Source organism: Lissotriton vulgaris, chromosome 5 (assembly GCF_964263255.1).
Source record: "Lissotriton vulgaris chromosome 5, aLisVul1.2, whole genome shotgun sequence".
In the NCBI taxonomy this organism is placed as follows: Eukaryota; Metazoa; Chordata; class Amphibia; order Caudata; family Salamandridae; genus Lissotriton; species Lissotriton vulgaris.
The window spans coordinates 160,752,887-160,775,990 of record NC_141693.1 but is presented as its reverse complement, the minus strand read 5'-3'; positions in this window follow the sequence as shown (position 1 = coordinate 160,775,990).

The following is a 23,104-nucleotide window of genomic DNA, read 5'->3' as shown; positions in this document are numbered from 1 at the left end:
ACGTCGACTGTTGACAGATTGTCAACATAATGCCGAGTTTTGTCTGTCATGCATTATTTGTCTAACATTATTTAGTTATATCCAAAAGGCTTGTTCGACCAAGTCATATAATTGCATTTTCCCAAGGTAATTCTTGGTTTAACCCATGTCCAAAAGTACCGAGGGAAAATATCCAAAAGACTTCTCTTTTTTTGCGGATTGCATCTCCTCCTTGATTTTTTTGCAAGTTAATTCTTTCTAGGATGCGCCATCTCAGATCCTCGGGCTTATGTTTATATTCAATAAAATGATTTACTAGGGGTGCTGTGGTTTTCAGTGTCTTAATGGCGGACCTATGCTCAGTTAGCCTAGTCTTGATAGCGCGGGATGTTTCGCCCACATAACCTAGATTGCAGGGACAAACGAGTAGGTATATAACATTTTTGGTATTACAGGTCCAAAGTTCCTTTGCGTGGATTTTAATTTTATTGAATTCCATGATTTCACCTGCTATGATTGTGTCACAGGATTGACAAGAGCCACAGCGAGATGTCCCCTTGATGGCATTTAATCCAGTGATAGATTAGGCTAACTGAGCATAGGTCCGCCAAGGGCGAAAGGACTATGCATAAACACCATTCGTTCATCCGGAACCGCCGAAGGAGGAAGTTCTTTTTCGAGCAACAACACGTCTATCAAACCGGTAAGAGCATAGGACTATTTCAGCGCAACCCTTGCTAGAAATGGACTTTTATTCTCGATGCTCTATCCATGATAGATCGTGGACGGGCTTCATAATCTCCCGCCCAAACCCTCTGGGATCTCTGATAATCAAAGGGTTTTGTTTCCCCTCGTTTAGTGCCTGCATCACGTCTACTGCGCCCTTTTAAAACTCAGCACATACCGCGTTCCGTGAAGTGCCCCTGAACCACAAAGCGCTTCGCTAAAGAACCGCATCACGACGTTCTTCTGTTAAAGGAGACACAAACGTTTAAGGTAACTATATGTATTAAAATAATTTTAGGTTAACTTTATATGCTTAATTGAGCATCAAAAACTGCCGCCTGAACCCACTGGTTACGTATGTTACGTATGTAACTAAACAGTTTTCTTCTCTGCTTAGTGCCTACATCATGGTGCCGATGCACTTTTAACCAACATACATCGTGTCCTTTGAATCGCTCTCGAGCCACGAAGAGCCTTTCCAGGAACTGCCTCTTGCATCCCTTAAAAAGGAGAAATTAATGTGAAAGGTAAATACTTAAATAGAGAGCAGACTCTGGTAACCTTATCTGTTATAACAACCATCTAAATAGAAATCTTTTAATGTCTTTTTTTGTCAGTGTAACGAACCAATAACGTCGTATATCACTCAGAGTATCCTGCGACCAATTGAATAAACACATTCTGGGATACTTTCTGACATTTTAAAGAAATATCAAACAATAAGTAAAGGAAAGAGAAAAAAAGAAGGCTGCCAGTAAAATACTATCTGAACAGGTGAGCGGATGTACGACCATAATCTCTAGCCGAATTAAAAAATGTCTATAGAGATTTTATATCATTATAATACCTCGACATATATCTTCTTTTGAAAAAAACAGCTACAATACAGACTGAAACGAACAGATATAACGAACGTGCCTTTTTCCATCCACACTGAACAATCTTGTCCAAAAAGATTTCTTTAGGTAAGCAGTTAAGTTAGTAAAAGGTTCACCCAACCGATATATATTTTTCAAAAATATAGAGGGGTCTGTGAATTTAAATAACTATTAGTTATAAAGAAACATACGAACAGCCTTAGACATGATGGATTTTTAAGTATAAATGGTCAGCTTTAGGTTGCTTTTATTCATCCTTTGCAATGCTTTTAAAAAAAGCCATCTTTAAAAGTAACTTTTGCCCAACCCCTCCGATAGAGATATATACCGTATCATTCTGTGTGAGTCCCTTAGATGTTACGCTAATCTCCACTGAACAATTGTTACTTAGGTCTATGAGTGTAAGGTTACATAGGTATAGCCATCTATTGAACCAATGTGTAAATTGTGTATATATATTGATGTGTAAATATATAGAATATGTTTGTTTTCATTCAATGTGTTGTTTTTCCAACTGTATATCTTTTTCTTGTTGTCTATACCACAATATAAGTCTGGCAAGCAGAAAGCTTTTTATCAATTTGAGAACACTTTGTGTCCACAAAAGAAAACAATAATGCAATGAACTGTGTTTTTTTTTAAATAGTCACCTATATACGTTTTTATTCTGTTTAGAGAGAGTGGCTGACTATCTTCTAGTCCTGATGAAGACAAAAGACTTGTCGAAACGCGTAGACACACAGCCCTAATCTTCATAAAAAGGAAAACAAAAGTCCCTTTTTTTATATGTATCATGATGTGCTTTAAATGTATACTTTAATAATAGCCACATGTTTTTTATGTATTTTATGTAAAGAGTGTATTATCTATTAAATTTCAAATACTTTTGATATCATTTCAGTCCATTGCATTACTTTTTATTCAGTACACATTCATGTTTTGATTATTTATTATCTAGCCAGCTTTTGTGTTTGAAGTCTGCCTGGGTTTTTGTCATTTCAAAAAAAAAAAAAAAAAAAAAAAAAAAAAAAATAATAATTTGTTATGCTACATTTCCAGACTGCCTCGCTAGTTTAGTGTGTATAGTGAGAGCATGGAACATCAAGGTTATCTTGGATACTGTGTCTGTTATTCAGAATGATCCTCGCACGTTCTACCTACAACACATATGCAGGTATGGCCACGTCTGATACTGGTGCGTTTAATAATGTATTGTGGAGGCATAATTAGACACAGTTGGAGAACTTTTTTATCCTGACAGTTTGTGCAGAACTCAATGTGATCCACTACTACTGAGTACCAGAGGTATGGGACCGTCCATGTAATCCTAAGAGACCTTCTTTAGTTATAAACTAACCTGGTAGGTAGGGAGGGTGAAATGTAGGTATATTTTAAACCTGTTTCCCGTTAGCAATATAACATGCTTTCTCACTTTGTATGTTATGGAATAATAGCAATGCTGACAACTTTGTATCTGTTAATATGTTTGTTTGAATTATCTAAGGTACTGTGCATGAGATTACGGCGTTAGAAACAAACATTTCAAACTTGCACATGTCTTTTTTTGCTCCTTGTTTTGGACTGGTGTAAGACTATAATGAAAGAGTGCTCTTTTTATCTATCGTACTTGAGGTAATCTAAGTCGCATGTTCTGGGTTGACTAGTCATTGGTGTTTTTGCTATGGGACGAATAACTAATGAGTCACTGATTGCTAGTCTGTGTACTAAGGTGGGTTTTGGTACACTGTAATTCATTGAGGTCCTAAGTCTTTATGCACAGTTCTGTGTAGGAGCAGAATTCCTGCAATAGTAGTTACAACAAAAAGGCTTGATAAAGGGCCTTGAGTTTGAATCTGAATATGAAATTGAAGAATAATTGATAACCCCAGCCAAGAAAGGGAGAATTGTGCAAATGTACAATGTCTTCGGCTGGGGGACTTGTTACAATAAAAATGTTCGATAAAGGCCTGCACTTTGAATAGGTATATGAAATAGCAGAATAGTTGATAATCACAGCTAATGTATTCAGCAAGTAGTTATGTGTATGTGTGGATGATGTGTTGATTGAGTGGAAGATTAAAATGGTGAAAAATAAGAAAGTTTGGAGACAGGCAAACTACCCACTGCCTTGTCAGTGAAGAGAGCTCATTACACAGATAGGGTGTTGGATTCCGCAGTGGGAGCAAGAGAAACGAGTAGCACATCTAAGGAAGAAATCTAGTGCATAAAGTACACATAGTGTGCAGTAGTAAGGACGGAAGAAAGGACGGAAGTGTGGAAATTACCCACTGCTATTGATGGGTAGTAGTTACGATGAAGGCTGAATAAAGGGCCTTGACTTTGAATTTGAATTAAAGAAGAATAATTGATAAGCTCAGCCAAGAAAGGCAGTAAGTAGGTGTGTGTGTTTGTGGATGATGTGTTGATTGAGCGGAAAATGAATAAGGTGAAAAATAAGAGAGGCTGCAGAGATGTAAGCATTCCATTTCTTTGTAAGGGAAGTGGGTGTTTAGTTTTGCAGTGCATATATATATATATATATATATTCACTGAAAAAACCATATATTTTAGCCTCATTATAGTTAGGAATTAGCATTTAAAAAACCTTAGAAATTCACTGAAAAAACATAAGTTTCACGCATGTTACAGTTAGGAATTACCATTTAAAAAACCTTTGAAATTCCCCACCCCACCCTCTTCAATGTCTACATGAGCCCCCTTGCAGCCATCGCACGCCAACACAACCTGAACATAATCTCCTACGCCGATGACATCCAGCTGATCCTCTCCCTGACCAACGACCCCGCCACCGCCAGAGCCAACCTACACGAAGGGATGAAAGACTTGGCCGAGTGGATGACGACCAGCCGCCTGAAACTGAACACAGACAAGATGGAAGTCCTCATCCTGGGCTCCTCACCCTCCGCCTGGGACGACTCCTGGTGGCCCCCCGCCCTGGGTAACGCACCCAAACCGACAGACCACGCACGCAACCTGGGCTTCATCCTGGACTCCTCCCTCTCCATGACCAGACAAGTCAACGCCGTCTCCTCGTCCTGTTTCAACATCCTGCGCATGCTACGTAAGATCTTCCGGTGGATCCCCACCGAGACCAGGAAGACGGTCACCCAGGCCCTCGTCACCAGCCGACTGGACTATGGCAACACCCTCTATGCCGGAACCACCGCCAAGCTCCAGAAGAGACTCCAGCGGATCCAGAACGCCTCGGCGAGACTCATCCTTGACGTCCCCAGACGAAGCCACATCTCCAGACACCTGAGAGACCTGCACTGGCTCCCGATCAACAAAAGAATCACCTTCCGGCTCCTCACCCACGCACACAAAGCCCTACACAACCAAGGCCCGACCTACCTCAACAGCCGCCTCAACTTCTACGCTCCCAAACGCCACCTCCGCTCGACCAGTCACGCCCTCGCCGCCGTCCCCCGCATCCGCAGAGCGACAACAGGAGGAAGGTCCTTCTCCCACCTGGCCGCCAAGACTTGGAACTCCCTCCCGACCGACCTACGCCTGACCCAAGACCACCTCTCCTTCAGGAAGAAACTCAAGACCTGGCTGTTCGAGCAGTAGCGGACCCCCCCCCACAAGCGCCTTGAGACCCTCCGGGTAAGTAGTGCGCAAAATAAATGCCTATGATTGATTGATTGATTGATTGACTGAAAAATAAAAAGGTTTCAGGCACGTTATAGTTAGGAATTAGCATTAAAAAAAACTTAGAAATTCACTGAAAAAACCATAGGTTTCACACATGTTATAGTTAGCTGGGCACTTCACTCATACAAATCCTTTGAAATTCCCCCGTTATAGTAAGTTCAGCTAACTATAATTCGTGTGCCCGCAATGCACTGCTGATGACGTCACATATTACATCACTCATGACATGGTCAGTGACATCACTCATGACATCACTGATGACATTTCAAATGACATCACTGATGACATCACTGATGACATCATCCTTGTGATAGAGTGGCAGACCTCCTCTCACCCTAGTATAACCTTTGATACACACATTCAAAAATAGAACCTACATTTTCTAAAAAATGGAGATACCAATACCAGTTAGAACAACCTATTCAGTAATTCCAAAATCTACATACACATCCACTCATTCACCAATATTTCTATATAGCCACTCATACATGTACTCACTCATCATATATTCTCATACACCTATACATCCTGTTACACACCTACACTTATACATAGAGGTATTCACACACATACTCACACATGCAAATAAACTATCAAACATCCATTTACTTGCATATACAGCTCTACACACACCACTACACTTATTTCTACAGAAACGTACACATACTTACTCTCTTAAACAATCAGTGATAGAAACACATACTTATTTATACAGGAACTCCTCCAATCTGTCACTGTCATATATCCTTACTTATATACATCAATACTCACATATACTAGTTTAAAACATATATACTTACTCATAAAGACACTTTTGAGGCAGTCATTTATTCACTAACACACCCATACACACAATCATCCACCCATACAGTCCTACACACATGTTGTCCTCAAAACACATAGAAACAGTGAGTCAGTCATTCATGCATCTGGGCGCTAAGTAATACCCCCCACCAAACCATACAGACACTCTTTCTGATACTCAAAAAACCAACTAATAACCCATATAAACACTCATGTTAGCTACTCACTAACCCATGCAGCCACTTATACACAAAGTGAGACACTGATACAGATATTTACATATTTAAACATTACTCGCTAATACATGTATTCACTAAGATATACTTAATAAGTCAGTTCTACAATCAATTTTATTAAAAAAAAGCATTTAGACACTTATTTACTCATTTATTCTACCATCAACCTTTAGATATAGATACATGAAAAATATTTATTTTTCAGAAAGACACCCATTCACTGGATGATCATTAGTGATGTCATCAATGATGTCATTTGAGATGTCATCAGTGATGTCATGAGTGATTTCACTGACCATGTCATGAGTGATGTAATATGTGACGTCATCAGCAGTGCATTGCGGGCGCGCGAGTTATAGCTAGCTGTACTAACTATAACGGGGGAATTTCAAAGGTTTTGTATGAGTGAAGTGCACAGCTAACTATAAAATGTGTGAAACCTATGGTTTTTTCAGTGAATTTCTATGGTTTTTTAATGCTAATTCCTAACTATAACGTGCCTGAAACCTATGTTTTTTTCAGTGAATATATATATATATACACATATATATATGATGACAGAGACTTGCACCATAGTAATTACCACCGTAGCCAAACCTATAGTCTGTTACCTCTCTACCAATATATAAATCGGCCTCTTAGTCTCTGAAATGAAAGTTAACATTTTCTAGTATGGCAAGGTTGTAAGCTGTATCCACTAAAGGCATTAGTTTTGGTGGGAAAAACGTTACATTTCGTGGGCGACGAATTCCTCACATCTGGTGGATTCTTTTTAAGTCTTTGCCCAGTCACGATTTCTACCTTCAGACTTAGGCCCAGATTTACTAACATTTTATGTAGGTGTTGTATCACTTTTTTGATGTGCCGACCTGATGGTGGTGTAACAAAGAGTAACATTGCTCCTTTGTATCGCTATTTCCTCTTGGACTGTGTGATGCATTCTTTGGCACATGCAAGAAGTAATAAGCCTCTAAGATTAGTTTTTGTCATGGGAGGTACCCCTTCTGGCACCAAATACTATTCTGTCCGCAATGCAGACACCCTTACATCATGTCATGAGGGCCTCAGCTTCGGCGCTTGGCAGCTCTGTGCTAGTGCTTTGAGAGAGCAGAACTGTGCTATATCTTAGTAGATATGGCACACTTCTGCTCTCTCCCTTTAGTGCAATGAAGAGCAGCAACTCCCCTTACATTGTGTCAAAGTTACTAAATCTGCTACTCAGTCTTTTTTAAGGAGCTTATAATCATCCGGGGAGGCAATCCTGAAGCTGTGTCTGACATAGTTGCTTTGACATTTGACACCCCTGCAGTGAGCTCTGGTTGATGCTTGGAGTTCTTTGTATTAAAAAATGTTTTAAAATCCAACTTTTCAGAGTTTCCGGAGCAGCTCCTCTTGTTCACTTCTGAGGTGCCTAGGTTCTCAAGTATAGCACTTAGGTGCCTTGACTCACTCCAACAGAAAACACCAGTAGGGCCCAGTCCACTTCCAATTGCAGTGCTACTGGTCAGCTGGCACTTCATGAAAAAGGCCTCTTGCAGATTGCGATGTCCCTGTAGCCACACAGGCAGTCAAACAACTAACCCTTGGAGCTCTTTTCTTAGTCCCAGGTAAAAGTGGGGGAAGGTTGAGGCATTCCTGTCTCCACATAGGTTACAAAAAGGCAGTTCAGTCCTCTCCTGTACTACCACAGGTGCATAAAGTGTTCCGAGGAGCAGGGGAGAAGGTGCACATTTTATTCATACAAGCCTCCTTCAAAATCCTGGAAATCTTTCAGCCCTATACAGGAAAATGAGATAGTCAACCTGACCTCCACAGCTAAGCCCGCCTCACACTCTCTAGATTCTCTTCTGCTACAACTGACCCACCACAACTGACCAAAAAGCTTAAACTCTGCCTTGCCCTGCTCTGGTGCAAGATAATTAACAGTTCCCTGAGATCCGGAGTCGTCCCTGAATGTCTCAAAGAGGGGCAAGTCACGCCACTGCTAAAAAAAACGGGTCTAGACAAAAAAGATCTGAATAATTATAAACCAGTCTCGAATCTACCTCTTGTATCCAAAACCCTGGAAAGATACGTGCTCCTACAACTAACTCAACACCCGGATACCATCAACCTACTCGATACCCACCAGTCGGGCTTTAGAAAGGGCTGTAGCACAGAAACTGCGATCCTCAATGCCATTGACGGTAACACAAATCACTGGATGAAGACAAATGCTGTCTTCTCATCCTCCTAGATTTATTGTCAGCTTTCGACACAGTTGATCACAACCTCCGCATTAAGGCGCTTCAAGAAAGGGCAGGTCTAGATGAGGTGGTCTTACAATGGTTCTCTTCCTTCCTCCACAACTGCACCCGAAGAATAAACTTTGCATCTGACCTACATCATGTTAGCAGGGGAGTCCCCCAAGGGTCAGTGCTCTCCCCACAACTTTTCAACATTTACATGGAACCACTCACAACACTACTCAGAAAAGCCAACATCCCCTTCCGCCTTTATGCCAATGACACACAGATCTATCTGGAAACCACCTCCATTGATGACATTCAGAGACTCAACGACACACTTAGAGAGGTCCAACACTGGCTGTCAAGGAGCCACCTAAAACTTTATCAAGACAAGACTATAATACTCCTCATCCCAAACAAAGAAGAGAATCCACAAATTACAGAATGGCTATCTGCAAATGATACACTCAACGGAAACATCCCCCTGGTGGACTCTGTAAAATCATTAGGCACCACTTTAAACCCAAAACTCAATATGACCAAACACATTAAGATCTCCGCCAAGAGCGCCTTCCAAAACCTGAATCTACTGTACGAAATAAATCCTCTCATCCCAGCAATAGGACCTTAAACAAGCTACCCAATCACTGGTGTTATCTAGATTAGACTATGGGATCGCAACCCTCTCATGCTCATCAAAGGCACACCTGGCCCCCCTTAAAAGAACACTAAACGCAGCAGCAGGAATGGTCACAGGAGTGAAAAAGTTTGACCATATCTCACCAGCACTCAGAGAACTAAAATGGCTCCCAGTTGAACTGCCTGCCAGTTTCAGAACAGCCTGCCTCACCCATAAAGCCCTTCACACAGGCAAGCCTGAAAACCTGGCCTCCAAACTCAAACAAGCCGGGCAAACCAGGATCCTTCAGAGCTCAAACATTCTACTACTCTTCCTGCTGAAAGCATGCAAACAAAAAACCGCAGCCATGCCCGTCGCGGGAAATGCACCAATCATCTGGAACGCTATCCCCCACATCAGAACTATCCCCTCCTTCGCAACATTCAAAGAACAGTTCAAAAATCTTTTCCTAGATCAGTCCCTAGCGTAGGGACATGAGATGCAAAAGAGCCGATGACATTACTCCTTGGATGGGGTTGTGACCCTAGCCTATGGAAAGCCAGCAAAGGCACTACTAGTACTCATTTACCCTGGTAACTTAACCCACTGAAACTGAACGTTCATGCCTGATATTGTCTCGAGATTTTTGACACTTGTGCTGATACCTTCATTGTATTTACTGTGAGTGTATGTTTGGTCTCTGCAATTTGACTGTTGTAAAGCGCTCCAATACCCCTGGGTAAACTTCATAATAATAATAATGATTAATAATAATAATATTCATTTAACTAGCCAGTAGGTGGCGGTGACTCTTGGACATTCTCTAACCAATGGGCAAACACTTCTCAGGGGTAAACATTCCCGCCTTTTCAGCACTTCATGTTTGCCTTACTGCAAACTCTCTCATAGTGCTTCAGGCTTAGTAAATTCCAACATGGCACAATCTTTGTGCCCTTGAAAGGAGTTTGGAGCACATTTACGGGTGTGTTTAAGGTAATGAGCAGCACTTTCACACCAAGTGGCTAGAATGCGGTTCGTAATCAAAAGATCCCTCTTCTTCTGTCTTCCTTTATCACTGAACCTTAAAGGTATAAGTCTCCCCCTGGTACTGTTAAAATTTCTGAAGATCAGGGACAATTCTAAAATGGCCTGATTAGGTTAAGATGGGTCACATTCCTCTCCAAGGTCATGCTGCCAAACCCAATCCATTGTCTTTGCTGTGAGAGAGGTATTTCACATCTCATCAAAGAAGCACTGAGAGACCAGCTGCAAGCAGGCCAATGTTAATTAGTGGAGGTGGGCAAAACTTGCAAAATTTGTCTGTCGAATAATATTGTAAAATTACAGCAAAATAATTGCAATATAAAGCAGCATTACATGAGGAACAAAACTCTGCATTTAACACTATTACTTTCTTTCAAAATGGACCAGTGAATGCATTTTGCACACAGAAAATAGCACTAAGTGGACCAGAATATGAAAAGCAGTTTGTGTTCGGTTTACAGTACTCTTGTAGTTGGTATTTTTGGCCCACATTTCTCAAAATTATTCAAGCAATATAATCTGCAAATCTCTGCATTTTTGCATCATAAGATTAATAAAAAATTACTTAAATTACTCCCATTACTCCAGCGTAACTGGATTTGTAATAAATATTACAATCAATGGTTGTGCCACTTCTGTAGCTTAGTCTGAACTAACTATACAGAGATATCATTAACAAACTGTACTTTTGCTTTTTCTTCAAACAAATAGATAGATACAGCCCTACCATGAAAAAAGAATTTGGAGGATGGTCACAGTAGGACCATGCAAACATGACATTATTACATATTCCACTTTTAAATACCAGGCATCCTATTTTTTGGACTACATGGCCTACTTGGGGGTGACTTAGTTAATATTTAGAAGTAGGGGTTTCCACCCTGTCAACAGGTTTATTTTGACTGCTCTGCCTGCAGGCTTAAATGCTGGAGGGGTCAGGCTTCATATGTAGGCCTGAAACTATGTTTTTCATGACATCTTAGTGAATGACACAATAGGTACTGCAGTCCAAAGGAGATATTTCAATGTGTCTGCCATTGGGGTATTTCTTAAATTATACTCCATGGCATCACTGGAAAGTTGGAGTTCAGAGTACATGCACGGGGGACTGTAGAGCATTGCCCCGATGTGCAGAGCTAAAAAAAACAGCAGCATTAGAAAAGTCAGAAAAAGGTACTTTCTCACAAGTAAAAAATTATGAATGATCCTAAAACAAAATTGTGTGCCAATCTCTGAGGGCAACTTTCAGAACGGGATGCAGTAGGTCTATTTCAATACATCCTGCCCAAAAATGGGTAAACTTAATACAGTTCAGAATCATAGATAAACACTTTTCTCAAGCACTAGTCAATTCTTACTTGTTCCCTTCTATCATTTTCTAGAAAAACTCACTTGCTCCAATTTAAACTTTTGGAAGTGATGACTTGCACATTCCTCCTCCAGGAAAAGGTAGAAAATATACACCAGCAAGTGGTCAGCCATGCAACAGCATGCAAGAACAACTTCTAGCACCATTCTCTCTGGAGAGCAAAGAGCATGTTTGGGCTCCTTCCCGTTCCTGTGCACATTAATGTTGCACTTGTGGCTAATGTGTAAAAGGAAAATGGTGGAAACACCGCTAAACACTTCCTCATATCTACGCACCAATATTTCATGTTCATAAGTCAATGAATATTTGAATATCATCAACACCAGACATTTGCTACTGGCATGGTCTAAAAACGATCCCACTTATATTGTTATTTTATAACAGGTCTTCATAATCTTTACAATAAAATCTGTGAGAAATATCTTAAGCGCTTTACGTAACTCAAGATGGTTCTTGATGATTAGCAGATAGCATCCTCAATTGCTAGGGCAATGAGGTTCCAATACAAGAGGGAATGAGGAGTAAAGTCTATTTAGGGGGTCTAAGCATAAGGGATCCTAATAAGGGCATCTGACTCCACTGCTTCACAACTTTGCTTTACCAAGGCCCCAATTTCATGATTTCTTTCTCCAGACTTCACTGAATTCAGAAAATTGACTAGTGATATCATGAACCTCTGACGAATCCCACCTCCATGGATTTTTTGTCTTAGATAATAGCTAGTACCTTACTCCACTGACTTCTGACTCCACCAATTCAAGTGAAGACTGAGGGGCATATTTACAAGAAGTGACCAATGTGCATCAATGTCTTGGATTTCTTGCACCTGTCGCAAATGCCCTAATGATACCATGGATGCACAGTATTTACAATACAGTGCTCCATGGCACAAGAATTCACAGATGCATCAGAAATTATGATTTATTTAGGGTCGCTAAAATTAAACATTGCTGGAGTTGGTTTTATGACCAACAAAACATCAGCAATGCATCAGAACACAGAGGTCAGTTCCATGTTAAAAGCCCTGCGTAAATTCTTACGTCTGGTTTGAGAAGGTGTAGGAATTTTGACGCAGTGAAAAGTTGTTACTTTCACCTTATCCGTTCAGAGTGGGCTTTAACGTGGGAACACCTACCCTGCATGCACTATACCTGGGGAAGGTATAATGTTACACAGCCTCACAAACTGATGCATTGGACCCAATGCGTCAGTTTGTAAATATGGAGCAGTGTGGAGCACTGATTGCGCCGCCGCTGCATCACAAAAATGATGCTACTGTAGTGCTAGCTCCTTGTAAATGTGCCCCAGAGTCTCTCTTTAACGAATCCTGACTCTACTAACTTGTAGCTGACTCACTCGACTACTTATCTGCCAGCATTCAGGCATTACCTGTGGCACTACCCCAGGGTCAGAAGAATATTTACTCCATCATGCACCTGAAACCCAAACGTATGACCCAATTCTCCTTGCACTGGCTTCATCCTTCTCTAATTAATCATCTCTCGTGATCAAGGATAGGGGTATACTTTAAAATCTGACATTCAAATATTTGGCCTAAAGAAAACAAGTAGTTGCTTTGGCTACAATGATTTAACGAGCAGATATTAATGAAAAATAGGAAATAGTTGTGGATCTATATATCACGTTTGCATTCCAATAAGGAACTACGTTGATTAAAAACATGAAAAGAACTGAACTTTTAATAACATTTTTAAAACATATTACTGTTGTGTGTAAATATTTACAACATTTTCAACTAATCAAGGACGAATAAAAATGTATTTATAAAATAATTATTAAACACAAGTCTGTATTAGGATTATGCTACCTCCTTATTATACAGTAGATATTTCCATTTCCTGTACATCCCCTGTGTAATAGGAAGTGCTTTTTTGGGGTTTTATTTGAAACAAGCATTTTTTTTTATAGATGCAGAAGACATGGATTCTTTACTGTGGGTGTTTACGATGTTGATTACAGCTTCTTTATCCCGAATTCCGTGTGCAATTTTGTCAGTGGTGGGTTTGAAATGAATTACCAAAATCATATCACTTTTGATCTTTGGTATTGGACAGGGGCGTAGGAGACACTAAAGTTCGGGGGGGGGGGGGGACAGGGACAACCTTGTGGATTTTCCAGTGACCCTATACAAATCACCGCCCGTTAAACAAATACAATCACATACATTCAAAGTGAAACATTGAGAAAAGCAGGCATGTTGTCAGGCCTGGACTGGCCGTAGCGGCACCTGGCAATCCCCCGGTGCGCTGCACGAGTGGCGGTTGGTTTTGGGCCCCTGGGGGCCGATTTTGTTACAAGGCCCTTTTTGCAGCATAGCTGCAAAATCGGCCCTGTAACAAAATCGGCCAAAAACCAGCCCTGACAAAGAACTCGGCTGCACCACCAACCCCCGGGGGAGGGCCGGCCGAGCACTTGGCCAGGGCCGGTTTTGGTTCCCAGTCCGGCCCTGCATGTTGTCACAGTTTACATTTATGCTTTATTTTTATTTACAGTCATATAGTAGTCAGACCAAATGTTAAAAAAATATGTATATGAATCTTGCATATTCATGCACCAAGCAAACAAAGGTTGCTGACTTAGGGTGGGGGCGTTGTGCTTGCAAGTGCATTATGGTTTGAAAAATACCTGCTGCTGCATTTCAGGTATCCAGAAATTTTCAGGCAACAATAAAAATGTGAAGATAACTTTGGTGATTAATGTTCTTTATTGAGAGAGATCGGAGGTTTGTCTAGTGAAAGTTTTGACTCTTGGTAAGGTAGCCACAGGGGGGTAATATGCCTGTTGCAAAGAACATGTACCACACAGAACACAAAATGCATACCATGTAAATAGGTCAGTGAGTTACTGCTTTTGTCTGAGAGATTCTTTTGGTGTTTGCAGTTTATAAGTTAAAATCCTAACATTGAACAGTAAGCTATTAACTGTCATAAAAGAACTGCATCAAAACTTCAAGGTATAGATTAGAACGTTATGATTTTTCCCCAGTCTTTCCTTATCCTAATGTTGGAAAATGGGTTCATTAGGATAGAAATCAATTCTGAGTATTAAAGAGAACCCCCCAACCATGGTGTTATGTTTTAAATTCTGAGTTTGTGCTTCTTTAGTATTGCAAAGTCATCCTGTGCCCTCCCTAACGTTTTGCTGACTGGTACTGGTGGTACCTGAACAGGCACAGGGCCAGTGCTATTCTGAAAGAGACACTTAAAGATACTGTGAAAACACCTACTTTCATGAGGGTGCATTATGGGTTAGGGTACCCCTATGATTGGCATGACCTCTCCTATAAGGCCCTAGTACATAATAGGACAGGGGGATTAGAACTACCTTTAAATTCCTGTAATATAATAGGGCATGGCAGTTTAGATGCCAGTAGCCATTTCTGCGTTTGCATGTGTGCACTGCTGAAGCCTGTGGTCAGTTTAAATGTAGCTCTGTGCTGTAGGACTACTTTTAAAATGCTAATTGTGCCCAAACTTGACTTTTGGGTTTGGGGAACTTACAAATTGATCAACTACACTGCTGGGGCAAAATTAAGTTAAGTGGAAAAATGTTTTCCGCTTAACTATGGCTGTATTATATTTGTCACATAATACATCATCAGCTGCTTAATCTAACGATTTGACCCAAAACTATTTTGTAGCTCAAACAGATCAAAAATTACTAAAAGAAATGTGACTCATGTTGCTGTGAAGTGTAGGGCCCTTTACAAAGATTGAATGGTTACCTTTCCCACTGCTGCATTTGTATGTTACACAGGTACTAAAGAGGCAAAAGCTTTGCAGAGGCTGTTAGTATGAATAAATATGTCAAAAAAATAAAGTATCATAAAATGCACCGCATTAGGCTGCAGCCTTTTTATTGTTGCATAATTTAGTCAACACTGCGACATAATTTTGGCCTCTGTTGCTGCATAACTCTAGTGGCCCGAAAGCAGGCTGCACATGTTAAAAGTGTTTGTACATGATGCAGAGACCATGAAGTTTGCAAACTTAGGGGCTGATTACGATGGCAGGCGGACTTTAGTCAGTCCGCCATGGAATCGGGGAATGGGACCGCTGGCCTTCAAGGTGGCAGCCCCACGATAGGCATTATAATGCGACTGCCACTATGGTGTTCACAGTGCCTATCTTTACATTGCATCAGGAGCTGCTGGCTGCATCAGCCGCCACAATGTAAAAACTGACATGTTACATATATCACTGCACTATGTGGCAGGCACAATGCGGTGCCTGCCACATGGTGCAGTGATATGTAGGGGGGCATCTAAGATGCCCCCCAGGTCCCATGTCTGGGGGCTGGGGGGAAAGGGGCCTGCTACGGGGCCCCAATGCTCCTTTCCATCAACTTTTCCATGGGGGGTGAACCGCTATGGATAGGCTGGCTGGTAAAGGGTATTGTAATCCCTACTGTGGTGCCTGGTAGGTAACACCAGCATTGTAGGAACCATGAACCCCTCCGCCACACAGGTGGGCTCAAGGAGCCAGTTGGGTGCATGGCGGTTGGTCTTTCTGACCGCCAGGGAACTACCCGCCATTGTAATATGGCTGGCAGTGATGCAGTCACCGATGGCAGTGGGTCCACCACTGACTGGGTGACGTGATGGTCGCACCTCCATTATAATTACCCCCTAAGTTTGGTGTGCATGCAAACCCTACATTGCCGATCCCTGGTGAGTTGCACCACTACTGCTGAAAAATGCCAATGGAGGTACCAAGAGGTGCAGTGGACTGGCCTCAAGAATCTTGTGACTTCAGTGTCACTGTCGATCTAGGGCACAGCTCTTCAATCTGTGGAGCACGCCCCCCTGGGGGGGCGCTGCACCCCTTCGCCCCACACTGTTGCTTCCAGGCGCGAGACGTGCCTCTCAGCCCAGGCATGCTGCAGCTGCTGGGGGCTCGCTCGGCTGGGAGTGTCAAGAGTCACAAGTCTTTAACCCTTTCGCTGCTGATGACGAGCTCAGCTCGTCATCACCCACGGGTGTCGTGTGCTGATGACGAGCTGAGCTCGTCATGAATAATGGGAGTAAAGGATCTGCAGCACAGGGCAAAAATCCCCGCAGCAGCCATGTGGTTAAAGGCCAGAGGCAAGACGATTTCGGAGGAGGTAGGGGGTTAATTCTCATGGAGATGCAGGAGCTCTAAAAAAGGGTGGAAAACAACAAAGCCTCATTAACGCTTAAATGGTCTTTTAAAGACCTGTGAAGTAGTCGGGTGCGCAGCTCCAAAACTGTCTGTGTCTGTGCCCAAGCTGTCTCAGCCCAGGCTAACACACATGACAGGTGGGGGTGAGGGGTGGGGGTGGTGGGGTGTGGCATGCTGAATTCTTTTGAGCTCATGGGCATTGTGCGCCTGTTAAAAATCATAGGGCTTATTTACAAGCCCCTTGCCCCACTTTTGCGTTACTTTTAACATAGAAAAAGTGACGCAAAAGTGGCGCAAGGGGCTTGTAAATGTGCCCCCATGTGCATATTTACATTCCTTTGTAAAATGATTAAAGACGCTGTTTGTTTTCTGGTTCCAGTACCCCCTGTGCCCCCACTCTGCCTATTCCTTACATTTTACTTTTTACTGCCTTAATGTGAGGATGCATTTCATGAGAAGGAATATAAAGTAGGGTTACCAAAATAAAAATGCCAGCCATGTGCTGTTTAATGAGTCTGCAAAGGCCCTGTCTTGACACTAAATAGGTTTATAAATAAAATAATATGTATTCTTTTGTAATGTGACGTTTCTAATCTTTGTTCCCTTTAATTATAAGTCATAGATCATTCAGGCAGCCTTACAACACAATTAAAAATACTTTCTATGTATTTTTGCTGTTCCAAGTGTGCACCAATCAGTGCTGAAAATAGGCTTTAGGAGACGGCTTACTTTTGTACCTTCTGGGACATCAATGTAATGAGCTGGCAACCCTAATCGCAAGACTGGAAGTTTATTGCAGGATGAGCACAATATTTATTTTGCTCGCCCTCGATCCCTGGACCTTGCCATATAAGCAATAGTTTACCTTATATCTGAAACCCTATGCCAAGCCTCAATAACATGCTGAGTACCTTCAACTGTGTCTGGGAATGCAACCTGTATTCAGACAACTCACTCCTCATTCTCGTCCTTCACTTTCACACTCACCCTGCACTCACGGGGATCACAATGTACTCACACTGATCACTATGCACTGAACCCACCCTCTCACCCTGTACTCACAGTGACCACACTGCACTTATGCCACTCACCATGAACTTACATCGTTCTCCGTCTACTTACCCTGCGGTCACATGAGCACACTGCACACCCTGCACTCACAATACTCTTGCGCTGTTTACCCTGTACCTCACCCTACAGTCACACGAGTTCACCCTGTACCTCACCCTGCAGTCACACGAGCACGCTACTCACACTGCTCATGCGACACTTCACTCACCTGTCCCTCTCATGTGTGCAATCAGTGTTAGGGCAAGCACTGGCTGGTAATCTTATTCCCCCCCGCCCAAAGTTCTGTCTAGTTGCGCCCCATGTTGCTTCCCATGTCGGAAGTACGTTTCACTGCAAGGAATTTACAACGGTTACATCCTTCCTAAAGATTCCATTCTCTGGCAGGTAAAAGTGAAGAGATTTTTGTATTATTTTTTTAAAGCCTCGCTCCTTTCCCCTTTGTCCCAATACTAGTGGGAATATTGGATATTTCAAGGAGGAGTGTGCCTACCATCTGTCCTCGCTTCTTTCGTAGACGAAATGTAAATGTTTTCTTGTGCAGCTATTTCTGAAGCTTTTGGAAGGCGTTCTTCTTTATAAGCCAACTATGCTAATAAATTGACTCTTGATGCTGCTAGAGAATAAAGATTTATACATCCTCTTGAACCACTTAACTCACATGTGTATGATGTAAATGTCCCCTAGGCCTTCTTGGGAAACTGCGGCTGGCCTCCTACTGACTTGGCAACACCTGGCCATACTCCACATAATCATGGATTTTTCGATTGTCTCAGAAAGCATGTTTTGTGGAACTTCTTTTTCTGATATCTTGTTTAGGGGCAAGGATGTGGCACAACAGCCGGAGCTGATGACTGTGGAGCTGGGAAACCAGGTTCAGTTCTTGATGTCTGCTCAACATCCTATGATTCTAGGCAAATCACTTAATCTCCCTGTGCTTACAAAAAATGAATGTGTGCTTGTGTAATGTAAAAGATGCTCCTGTAAAGCTCTCCAATACATTTAGGTCATGTTCGCCCTATATGAAACTACAAAAAATATATTGCAAAATGTTGTGAGGCACTGCTCAAAAGGATGGCAGAAGCAAGAATCCATCCACATATTGTCTCTTTGGAGAAAAACAAGCACTCCCACCCCTGTGTTTTGGGAGTGTTTTTGCTAATCTATCCTAAATTTTGTGTTTAATGTGAAAAATAAAGCAACAATGTAATTTTGTGTGCTAATATTTTTCTTGGAGACTGCATTTTAACTTTAGAATAAGCACATGCACTACTAAAACTTCAGTTTACTATTCACTCTTACCTCATTTAATATTATTTGCCCTATACAACCTGGGCTCTGCAGGAGGGAATGGCCATCAATGATGCAGAGTACCAGCTTCCAGAACTTTTTAGTCAGGTGGTAGTGGCAGTGGGGGGCTCGACCTGTAAAAAGGTTTAGATGGTGGGGCTCGGCTGACTAAAGTTTGAAGACCTCTGATCTAGGGTGTGCTTATTCGTATGCCTGCTTGCAAGACAGGAGGTGAACTGCAGTATGGATTGTGGTGGACAGGCCTTCAAGGTTAACTCACACTTGCCACTGTTAGGGTCCACCTGCGGGTGCTAAGACAACAGGGCTTCTAAGGTCTCTCGGCTGGGGCGGATTGGCACTGCGGGCATTCGGGAATTGGCCGAAGGGCCGCTGTTTCAGTGCCCTCTGTGGGCTGTTTTTTTTCTCCCCTTTCCCAGTCCACAGAGAGTGCTCTCTGCTGTCTGCTCTCTGTCGACTGGGAAATGGGAGAAAAAAAACGACCCACAGCACGGAGACAGAGACAGAAATGAAACCGCTTCACTGTGCAGGCCATACAGCGATTATCAGCTGTGGCCTCTACTGCACCCCCTGCCCTGCAAAGCAATCACGCTGAGGGTGGCTGGGGAGGGGGTGATTGTTTACAAGAATCGGCCTTCCGGGGGCCAGGTGTTTCTCAGGCCTTTTGAGCCATTTTCATCATGGCCCCCCTGGGGCCCAGGCCGCTGGGGAAACAGTGATAGTCTTAACACCTCGCCCACAGCCCCTCACATTCAGGGCACAGTGGGCGAGGAAGAATGGGTCTGGCTGTGGGGGCCAGGTGATGTTTTGAAAGTGCACAATCTTCACCTTAGCCCCCCCTCCCAAGTTCTGGCTTGTTGTAGGTGTAACATTACTTGCTGTATTATATATCTGAACGCAATGACAGAAGCAGCAAAATACCAGTCGGCCGGCACACTATGCTAAGCACAGATTTGTAGCTTAGGTGTTTTAAGCTACGCCCATAATTACATTGAAAAACCCTTTGGAGAGATCCCTCAGTTTTGTTATCCCACTTAAAGCCATGGAAACAACACCATGTCACAGACACCTCAGGGCCTGGCACTGTGCATCATGCATGACTCATGACTTCCAAGGTTTCAGATTGACTATGTGCAGGGGCATCTTGAACGACTCCCTTTGCTTTAGGAACTACAGCGAGGGGTGAGTTCCTGATGAGTCTCTTCTGTCTGCAACTCTGCCTACAAAGGCTCAGCTCACAATTATTGTGAAAAGGTGGGTGAAAGAGTAAGTGAAGGGATGGCTGGATGGATCAGTGAAAGGGTGAATGGATGAATGAAAGGGTGAATGGATGGATGATGAGAGAGAATGGGTGGATGGATGAGTGAAATGATGGATGGATTGATTAATTGATAAGTGAAAGTGTGAATGGATGAACAGATGTGTGAAAGGGTGGCTGTAAGGATGGATGAGTAAGTGAAAGGGAGGGTACATGGGCAAAAGATTGGATAGATGAGTGAAGGAGTGAAAGGATGGATGAGAGAAAAGATGGATGGATGATTGAAAGGATGGATGGGTGATAGGGTCAATGGATGGATGCATGAGTGGGTGAGTAGATGGATAGTTGGGTGGATGGAAGGAAGGATGGATGGCTAAGTGAAAGGGTCGATGGAGAGAGAAAGGGAGAATGGATGGCTGAAAGGGTGAATAGGTGGAATGATGAGTGACTGGGTGGTTGGATAAGAAAGTGAAAGGATGGCTGGATGGGTGAGAGGGCAAATGGCTAGATGGATGAGTGAAGAGATGGATTGGGTGAAAGGGTGGATGGAGAGAAAAAGTGAGGATGAATGTGTGGATGACTGAAAGGGTGAATGTGTCTAAGGGTGAGTGACTGGGTGGATGGATGAGTAAGTGAAAGGGTGGCTGGATGGGTGAAAGGGTAAATTGATGGATGAGTGAATGGATGGATGGGTGGAAGAGTGGATGAATGGGTGGATAATGGGTGGATGAGTAAAAGGGTGGATGGAGGGATGGATGAGTGAAATGATGGATGGAAGAATACATGATGGATAGGTTTGCAAATGGTTGAATATGTTTGGATCTGGATTAGCGGCATCTTATGTTTGCCACTTTACATCTCACAATGACTATCCAAGCAGATCTTCCAGACCATTTCTCTCACCAAACATGCCTGCTCAGAACCATGAATTGTAAACAAAATATCAGACTGGACAACCCAGTGCTGTAACCATATATATAGATTATTATCATATGAAATATCACAAAAAGACCGGCACAGTTTATCTGAAAAAACGTGAAGTACTCGATTGGTTCAACCTGATATAAACTTATTTTGACTAGTGCTTAAATGTTTGTCTATTTACTTACTTACATAATAATGCGCAACCTCCTCTGATGGGTCTGTAAAACGTACCTTTTGTCCAGAAGGTTTGTTCTGAATTGTAACCCTTTTTCCTGAATTTTTACACTGCCCATCCTGAATTTGCACCCATGCCAGTTGGTCACCCTAGTCCTGACACACCCATACAGAACTACAGAGTGTTCACCCTGCCTTTTCTATTTGGTTACTCTTGTAACCAGATGCACTACACTGCCAAGCTCTAACTCAAGAGGGGCCATCTAATCCCCTTGGAATCCCACTCTCCACAGGGCTGACCAAAGTAGGCTGAGTAAAGCAGTACTCAAAGCTACATTGAGTGTGCCTCAATTGTCATCCCACCCAATCCAGAAAATACTGCACTAGACTCAGTGCAGTAGGTCTTCCTCAAAGGTTTACTTGACTTGCCACATCCAGCACCCAGAAATGCAATGTGTTGCTAGCCGATCCCTTCCTCTGAAGCAAGAAGGAACCGGTAGGAACCATTTTGTTTACCATTTCTTTGCTCAATTTACTGATTCATTTGTGTGCCAGTTATTAATGTAACTTTATTTTAAAGGCCTCATCCAAAATGCAGACAAGGGGCATATTTCTCTATATGCCAAAAATATTAATTAGTAAGTTTTGGTTAGATTTTGTTTGTAGTGTGTAGGTCTGACTGCACTCTATTTTAGGTCCTAGGCCAGAATATGGCAACCTGTTTGTGTGTGGATTTCAGGACATGTCTAAGACTTTGTGTAATGTGATTTCTCAAAAGAGAGCTGTTTAGCCTCATTCTATGCTAGGCCTTGTTCGAGGCCTAAGCAACATTTGCAAACTAGGCACTTCTTTCTCTGTGCAGAAGAATTAACTTTTCTAGCATGTTCAGGTTAGAATTGCTTTTTGCAGATTTTATAACATTTTCATGGTTAATTGAGTAATCCTCAGTCTCCTCATGGCCCAGACTTGAAGGCAGCAACAGATGTGAATAAAACTGTGTTTTTTGTATATAGACATCACTTGCTGGCTGTGAAATAAATGTATGACTAGATTGTACAGATACATTTTTTCAGCATTCTTTACACCCCAGACTGCCTTTTCCTCATTTGTGAATTATTACTTTTGTTATTACATGTTCTGTTCCCAGAGATTCCAGTCTTACCCTTTCTCCTTGACTTTATACTAGATTTCTGATTTATGTGATGATTAGCTGGTTGGGAAAGAGTATCGACCTTGTGCAGGGCGTTAAGACTGCATGTAAGTATTCAGTTATCAGAACTACAGTGCTCCTAGTGTTTACCAATGTTACTGCTCTGTAAGCTTTAAAAGGCTTAATTTACTAAATATTTCTCTACGAATTAGACCTCAAAGAGTAACCAAATAGTGTTTCATGAAAGGGCACGCCCCTTGAATGTGGGCCACGCCCCTTAACTTAGGCCACGCCCCTTACATGTATGCCACGCCCCTTGAACGTGGGCCACTTTTTTCGTCAGTGCCCGGGCCAAATTGTGATCCCAATCCGACCCTGTCTGTCGGGCCTTCTAAGGTATAGCATCGGAATGAGATTCAGGAGTGTGGTCTCAGTGGACTGTAGGAGGGTAGCACTCTCAACACTGAGAGATGTCCTTCGGGTTCCAAAAAAGTCCTTTCAT